The sequence below is a fragment of the Dasypus novemcinctus genome, chromosome Y, assembly GCF_030445035.2.
Source record: "Dasypus novemcinctus isolate mDasNov1 chromosome Y, mDasNov1.1.hap2, whole genome shotgun sequence".
Lineage (NCBI taxonomy): Eukaryota > Metazoa > Chordata > Mammalia > Cingulata > Dasypodidae > Dasypus > Dasypus novemcinctus.
This window is the reverse complement of record NC_092216.1, coordinates 20124418-20130562: the sequence shown is the minus strand read 5'-3', so window position 1 is coordinate 20130562 and position 6145 is coordinate 20124418. Positions and strand designations below refer to the sequence as shown.

The following is a 6145-nucleotide window of genomic DNA, read 5'->3' as shown; positions in this document are numbered from 1 at the left end:
TCTTCCTTCACCAGTCTGTTTTCACGTGTTGCATCAAGATGGCTAGTGATGTCAGCCGGGCTTCAGGCTTCCTGGGTTCCTCCCTCTCAGGGTCTTACTTCTGTCTGGGTTTAGGGTTCTTCTTCCCTTCCAGGGTCTTGCTTCTCTCTGGTTCAGGTTTCTTCTCTTCCTGGCGCTTACTTCTCTTTACTCTGTGTGCTTACTTCCCAGGACTTGAACTTAAGATTTTAGCATCAAACTTGAATGTCATCACTCCAACATTAAGAAACCTTGACTGTCCTCTGCCATGCCCTTTATCTGTGGGTCCCCACACAGCAAGTGGTAGAGACTTAATGCCCTAAGGATGTGGCTCAATCAAAGCCCTATTCATAACTTAATCATGCCCAGGTACAGACCCGATGACAAACATAATCCAATGTCTATTTTTGGAATTCATGCCCATATCAAACTGCTACAACCCACTAATTATTTTGCAGTGTGTTTTTAAGCCTCCACACATTTCTGATATTATCTCTTTCCCCTCTGTTAGTGATTTCTAGTTCCATTCTATTTTGATTCTAGAAGGTGCTTTGTAGAATTTCATTGTTTTTTATATTTATTTCGAGCTTCATTGTGACCCAATATCTGGTCTATTCTAGAGATAGGCTTCTGTATCCCCTATAATTGTTTTTACAATTTAAGTCTGTTTTGTCTGTTTTGCTATCCTATCCCTGCTTATTTTCAGCATGTGGTTTCAGAGGGTAATTGAATCCAAATGTATGTAGAAAGTTTAATATGGATTATAAATGTGGGGAAATGGGTAGAGTTGGTGGTAGCACATTATAGTGAGTGAAAGGTACCGTTGGGAGGTTAGTTTGAATTCAAAGAAAGCTAAAGGAAAATCTAGTGCAAGTTTCTTAAACTTATTTTCCATGGACCCTTTTCCTGTCAGGTGAAAACCATTGAACAATTCCTCACTGTGTGTAATAATATGAATATGTCACACCCACACTAACACATCCCCTTGAGAATAATGTTTTCATTTTGTTTTGTTTTGTTTTGTATTTCAGTTCAAGGTCATGGACTTCTTGTTAAGAAACCCTGATCTAGAAACTGTATAACACTGTGATTTGGTGTGGATGGTTGTGTTTAATAATGCAAACACACAAATGTTTCCCTATAAAAAATAGCTCGGGGACAGAATGAAATGACCTGGAGATAGCTGTCTTAGGCTAAGACACCAGGCAAAGGCTGGACACTGATCAGAAGAAAGAGGAGCTATAGAGGGGAATCTCAAGGCTAATACTGTGAGTTGCAACAAGCAGGTGATAATTCTGACACCCTACACCCCTCCAAAGACAACTTTGAATTCTGAACGGAGAAACCAAAATCAACTAAACCCAGAAGAGAATGGAGAGACCATCGCATGCCAGGCACCATGTGTCTTGCTGTGTGGCAAAGGAGCCAAGGATCACCAGCAGCCAATCATCAGGAAGAAAGCATTTCCTTGATTTGGACACCTTGGTTTGGAAGTTTTCCATACCTCAAAATGTAAGCCAGTAAAAACCCAGTGTTTAAACCAACCCATTTCATGGTATAATATGGAGTAGCCAGGAAATTAAAAGTGATTTTAGTACAAGAACTGGGATGCTGCTAGTCCAAATACCAAAAATGTGGAATGGCTTTGGAATTGGTTATTGGGTAGAGGCTGAAAGAGTTGTGAGTCGCTTGATAGAAAAGCCTAGATTGCTTTGAAGAGACTGTTGGTAGACGAATGACTACTAAAAGTACTTCTAATGAGGCCATAGGCAGAAATGATGAATGTGTTACTGGACTCCGAGTAAAGGCAATCCTTGTCTTAAAATGCAAAGAACATTGTAAAACTGATTCTGATGTAGAATGGAAGGTAGACCTGAAATTGTTGAGCCTGGATATTTAGCTGAGCAGGTTTCCAAGTTGCGTTTAGAAAGTGCAGCCTGGTTTCTTCTTGCAGCTTATAGTAAAATGAAAGAGGAAAGGGATAAGCTGAGAATTGAACTCTGGGACACAAAGAAAACAAAAACCAATGAGTTGGCAAATTCTGGGTTTTATGAAAGTGACTCCCCAAAGAAAGTGCTCCATGTGGGGTTTAATTGAAAATAGAATCAGTTATGTCAGTGCAAGTCATATGGGAGGTGCAATTACCCAGGAAAGATCTGTGGAAAGTCCTACTTTCTGATGATTTGGCTCCTGTGTACTACATGCAAAATCATCACGTTTTTTGAAAGCTCTGCCTGGAACCTCTGCCAGACTGGACTAAAAGGGATAGAAAATGGACATAATGGAGAAAAAAATATTTCAAAGGCAGTATTATGTAATCTGAGGATTGGATCAAAGATGTCTTTCAGGCCAAGAGAGCGGGCCTACTCATGTGTGTGAGTATTTCCGGGTGCTTGGAGAGGGTGAACCTTCCATGCTAGTGTTAAGGAAGACTGCTACCATCAGAGTGTTCTCAGAGGTTGGAGGATGTGCTCTCAGGACGGCAGGGTCTGGCCATTACCCCAGTTTTTTCATAGGGTGAGTCCTATCCCCAGGGATTGTGGAGAGTACCCGTATTTGATAAGGGGAAACTGCCCCTGAATAGGGTGGTCCTGCCATTCCATTAGGACCAGAGGACAAATCATGGTTCATAGATGACTTTCAGACCTTGAAATCTAATGACGTATGCCCTGCAGCAGGGTTTCAGAATGGTTTCATGCACATAACCTGTTTTCCTTCTAATTTCTGTGCACGGGAGTGGGAATTTGTTCTAGTCTGCTGAGCTGCCAAAATACAGATACCATGAAATGGAGTGTCTTTTAACAATAGAATTTGTTACCTCACACATTTACAATTTTGAGGCTGAGAACAATGTCCAAATTCAGGCATTATCAGGTGATGTTTTCATACTGAAGAGACTGCCAGTGATCCCAGACTCCTCTGTCATGTCACATGGAAAGGAACATCACCATGTCTGCTGGTCTCTTCCTTCTCTTCTGGGTTTTATTGCTTTCATGACTTTCTCTCTTTTCTTTCTGAATTATATTCTCTTATAAAGGACTCCAGACTGGGCTTCCTGGCTCCGGCCGCCGCCGCCCGCCAGTGCCAGCCGCGCCGGGCCGGGGTCCCGAGGAGCCGTTGCGGTTCCGGTTCCGGGCCGAGGCCCGCTTGTGTAGAAGCTGCCGCCGCCGCCCGCCAGGCCCGTCGCTTGTTCTTTCTCCCGGTCGCCATCCTGCTGGCGCTCATCTCCCGCCTGCTGGACTGGTTCCGGTCGCTCTTCTGGAAAGAGGAGATGGAGCTGACGCTCGTAGGGCTGCAGTACTCGGGCAAGACCACCTTCGTCAATGTCATCGCGTCAGGTCCATTCAGTGAAGATATGATACCCACAGTGGGCTTCAACATGAGGAAAGTAACTAAAGGTAACGTCACAATAAAGATCTGGGACATAGGAGGGCTACCTCGATTCCGGAGCATGTGGGAACGGTACTGCAGAGCAGTCAATGCTCTTGTTTATATGATAGATGCTGCAGATCGTGAAAAGATTGAAGCCTCTCGAAATGAGCTACATAATCTTCTAGACAAACCACAGTTACAAGGAATTCCAGTGCTAGTACTTGGAAACAAGAGAGATCTTCCTAATGCCTTGGATGAGAAACAGCTAATTGAAAAAATGAATCTCTCTGCTATTCAGGATAGAGAAATTTGCTGCTATTCAGTTTCCTGCAAAGAAAAGGATAATATAGATATCACACTTCAGTGGCTAATTCAACATTCAAAATCTAGAAGAAGCTGAAGAATCTCCTGAAGTCTTCCAGTCCTTCTTGGCTATAATCCTAAAATTATTGTCCGTTCCTCTGAAGTACTTCCCAGAATACGGTCCTTCCTAAACCTAAGAAATTGCCTTTTTCAGAGTTTATTTCTCATGTGCACTGCTGAAGACGTGCATTCCTAATCCTTCATAAAGAACTGGCTAGAGTTCTCATGATAAAGTCAGCACACACATAAAAAGGCTTCTTGCACATACTTGTCTTAAACAGTGTGCAGAGCTTTTTAAAAACCATATTTTGACCACCTTAAATCAAGAAAATTGCATATTTCTGTTCTGGTCTTTCAGGGCCAGATTTTTATATTGATTGTCAGTAAAAGTCTATCTGTGATATTTAATTATAGATTCCAGTAGCTTAATACTAAAGATACTGACTTAAGACAGCATGAAGTTTCTAGTGCCACTCACAGTATTTAGAAAACCTTTAAGCCTGACTCAGGTGGGATATAAACATAGTGTTTATCTTATCTCACAAATGCATGTGAAATGTATAATTACACCTTAGGAATTAAAAAAAAAACATGGTCTGCAAAGTGGGAACAGAGGCACCAGATCAATGTTCTTATTTGATGATGAGATCTTACCTGATTGTTAAAAGTGCTTTCTGAGATTTCTTCATCACCAGATTGCAGCTGGGGATACGGGAGGAACAAAGGCATGCTGTTCTATATCTGTCCAGATCGTTACTTCTCTCTTTTAATTCTTTCACTGTTCATCCACTTTTTTAAGGGGTTGGGAATTGAAGATTTTCTCAAAAGCTTTCATGAATTTAGAGCATTCCAGCCAATGTAATAAAACCTGTTAAGGATGTCACCTTGTTCAAAAAAAAAAAGGGCTCCAGTAAGAGAAGTAAGACACCACTCTGGGCCACAACTTAGCTAAGTAACCTAGTCAGAGGTCCTAATTAAAATAGGCTTAAACCTACAGGAATAGATCCTTTTTAAGAATATAATTTTCTGGGTTTACACAACTTCAAAAACTTCACAAAAATGTTTATCCCATGACTATCCCTTTGTTCTATATTGGAAGCAGATAACTTATTATCTAGATTTGAAAAGGTCCACAAGGGGACTTCCAGGAAAACAGCAGACTAGAAAGACATGCGATTCACTTCTCCAGAAAACTAGCTAGGACACAGGCTGAAACAGACAGGAGAAAGATCTTCTAGAGTTTAGGATACCAAGTGAAGGCTGGACACCCCCCAGAGGAGAGAGCAACAAACGAGGGAATCACGAAAGCAGAACTGAGAGGTGAAAACATCAGCTGTTACTGCTGCCACCTCCCCACCACACTAAAGACATGTTAGAATAATCGGGTCTCTGGCTACAGACAAAGGGAGCTCCAGGGATCTGCCACCTCACAAAAGGAGAGAGAGAGGAGCATAGACAAAGGCTGACAACATTTAACCCGTAAATTTGGTTTGCTGTGTTCCCATGAGCTCTTCTGGTCTGGGTGAGATCATGCCATTGTTTGCCTTGCGAGACAGCAAGGGGCTAAATATATACAACCCTCCCAATCTCCTCTACTAACCAGGACTGATTGTTGAGGACCCAGAGAGGAGTGAAATTATTTTCTACGTGGAAAAGTGAGGGGGCTGCAGAGAAGGCTGGAGAACTGTCTCTGAGAAAGTTTGAATTATGAAGCTCTTACCTTCCAGGCAGGAGCCTCGGTCACACTAATCCCATCTGTGTTTCAAGGTCACCATCTACTGGTAGACCAAGGAAGTGCATGTAAGAAAATAAAAAATAAGTAAGAAAGGCTTTTTCTGGCCTTTATAACGTACTTCTCCAAAGCTGTAGGAGCAGGACTGCAACCAATTACTGGGTCCAGAACCCAATTTTGAGCAACTAACAGGGACAATTCTAATGATCCAAGCTGAACCAAGAATCAAAGAGCAGTGGTAACACACAGCCTTCCTCCACTAAATCCCCACAAAGGAGAAAAAAAGTGAGTATCTGATTAAACTACATCCTAATCAGATACCTAGAGATTAGCAAAAATTAGGAGCCATACTAAAGAAATGGAAGAACATGGCCCCAAAAAAGGAATATACCAAATTCCCAAGAGATGCAAGATTTGAGAAAACTAATTAACAAATTGCATACAAATTTCCCCAATCAAATTAATGAGTTGAAAGACAATATGACTAAAGAGATAGGTGACAATAAGAAACCATTGAGTGGTACAAAGAATTTGAAATCCTGAAGAGAAAATAAATGCGGTCACCCCTCGGGCTGAAGTGTGGTTTGCTGGCCTGGCGAGGGGAGCGGCCGCGGTAGGCCTAATTCCACTGCCCCCATAATAGGGTGGTTGGTCGGGCCC

At 42.1% G+C, this 6145-nt stretch overlaps 1 pseudogene; it reads left to right on the top strand.

The window, feature by feature from the left end:
• Window positions 1–1753: 1753 nt before the first annotated feature.
• LOC139438276 (ADP-ribosylation factor-like protein 8B pseudogene) lies at window positions 1754–4090 on the top strand (annotated as a pseudogene).
• Window positions 4091–6145: the final 2055 nt, after the last annotated feature.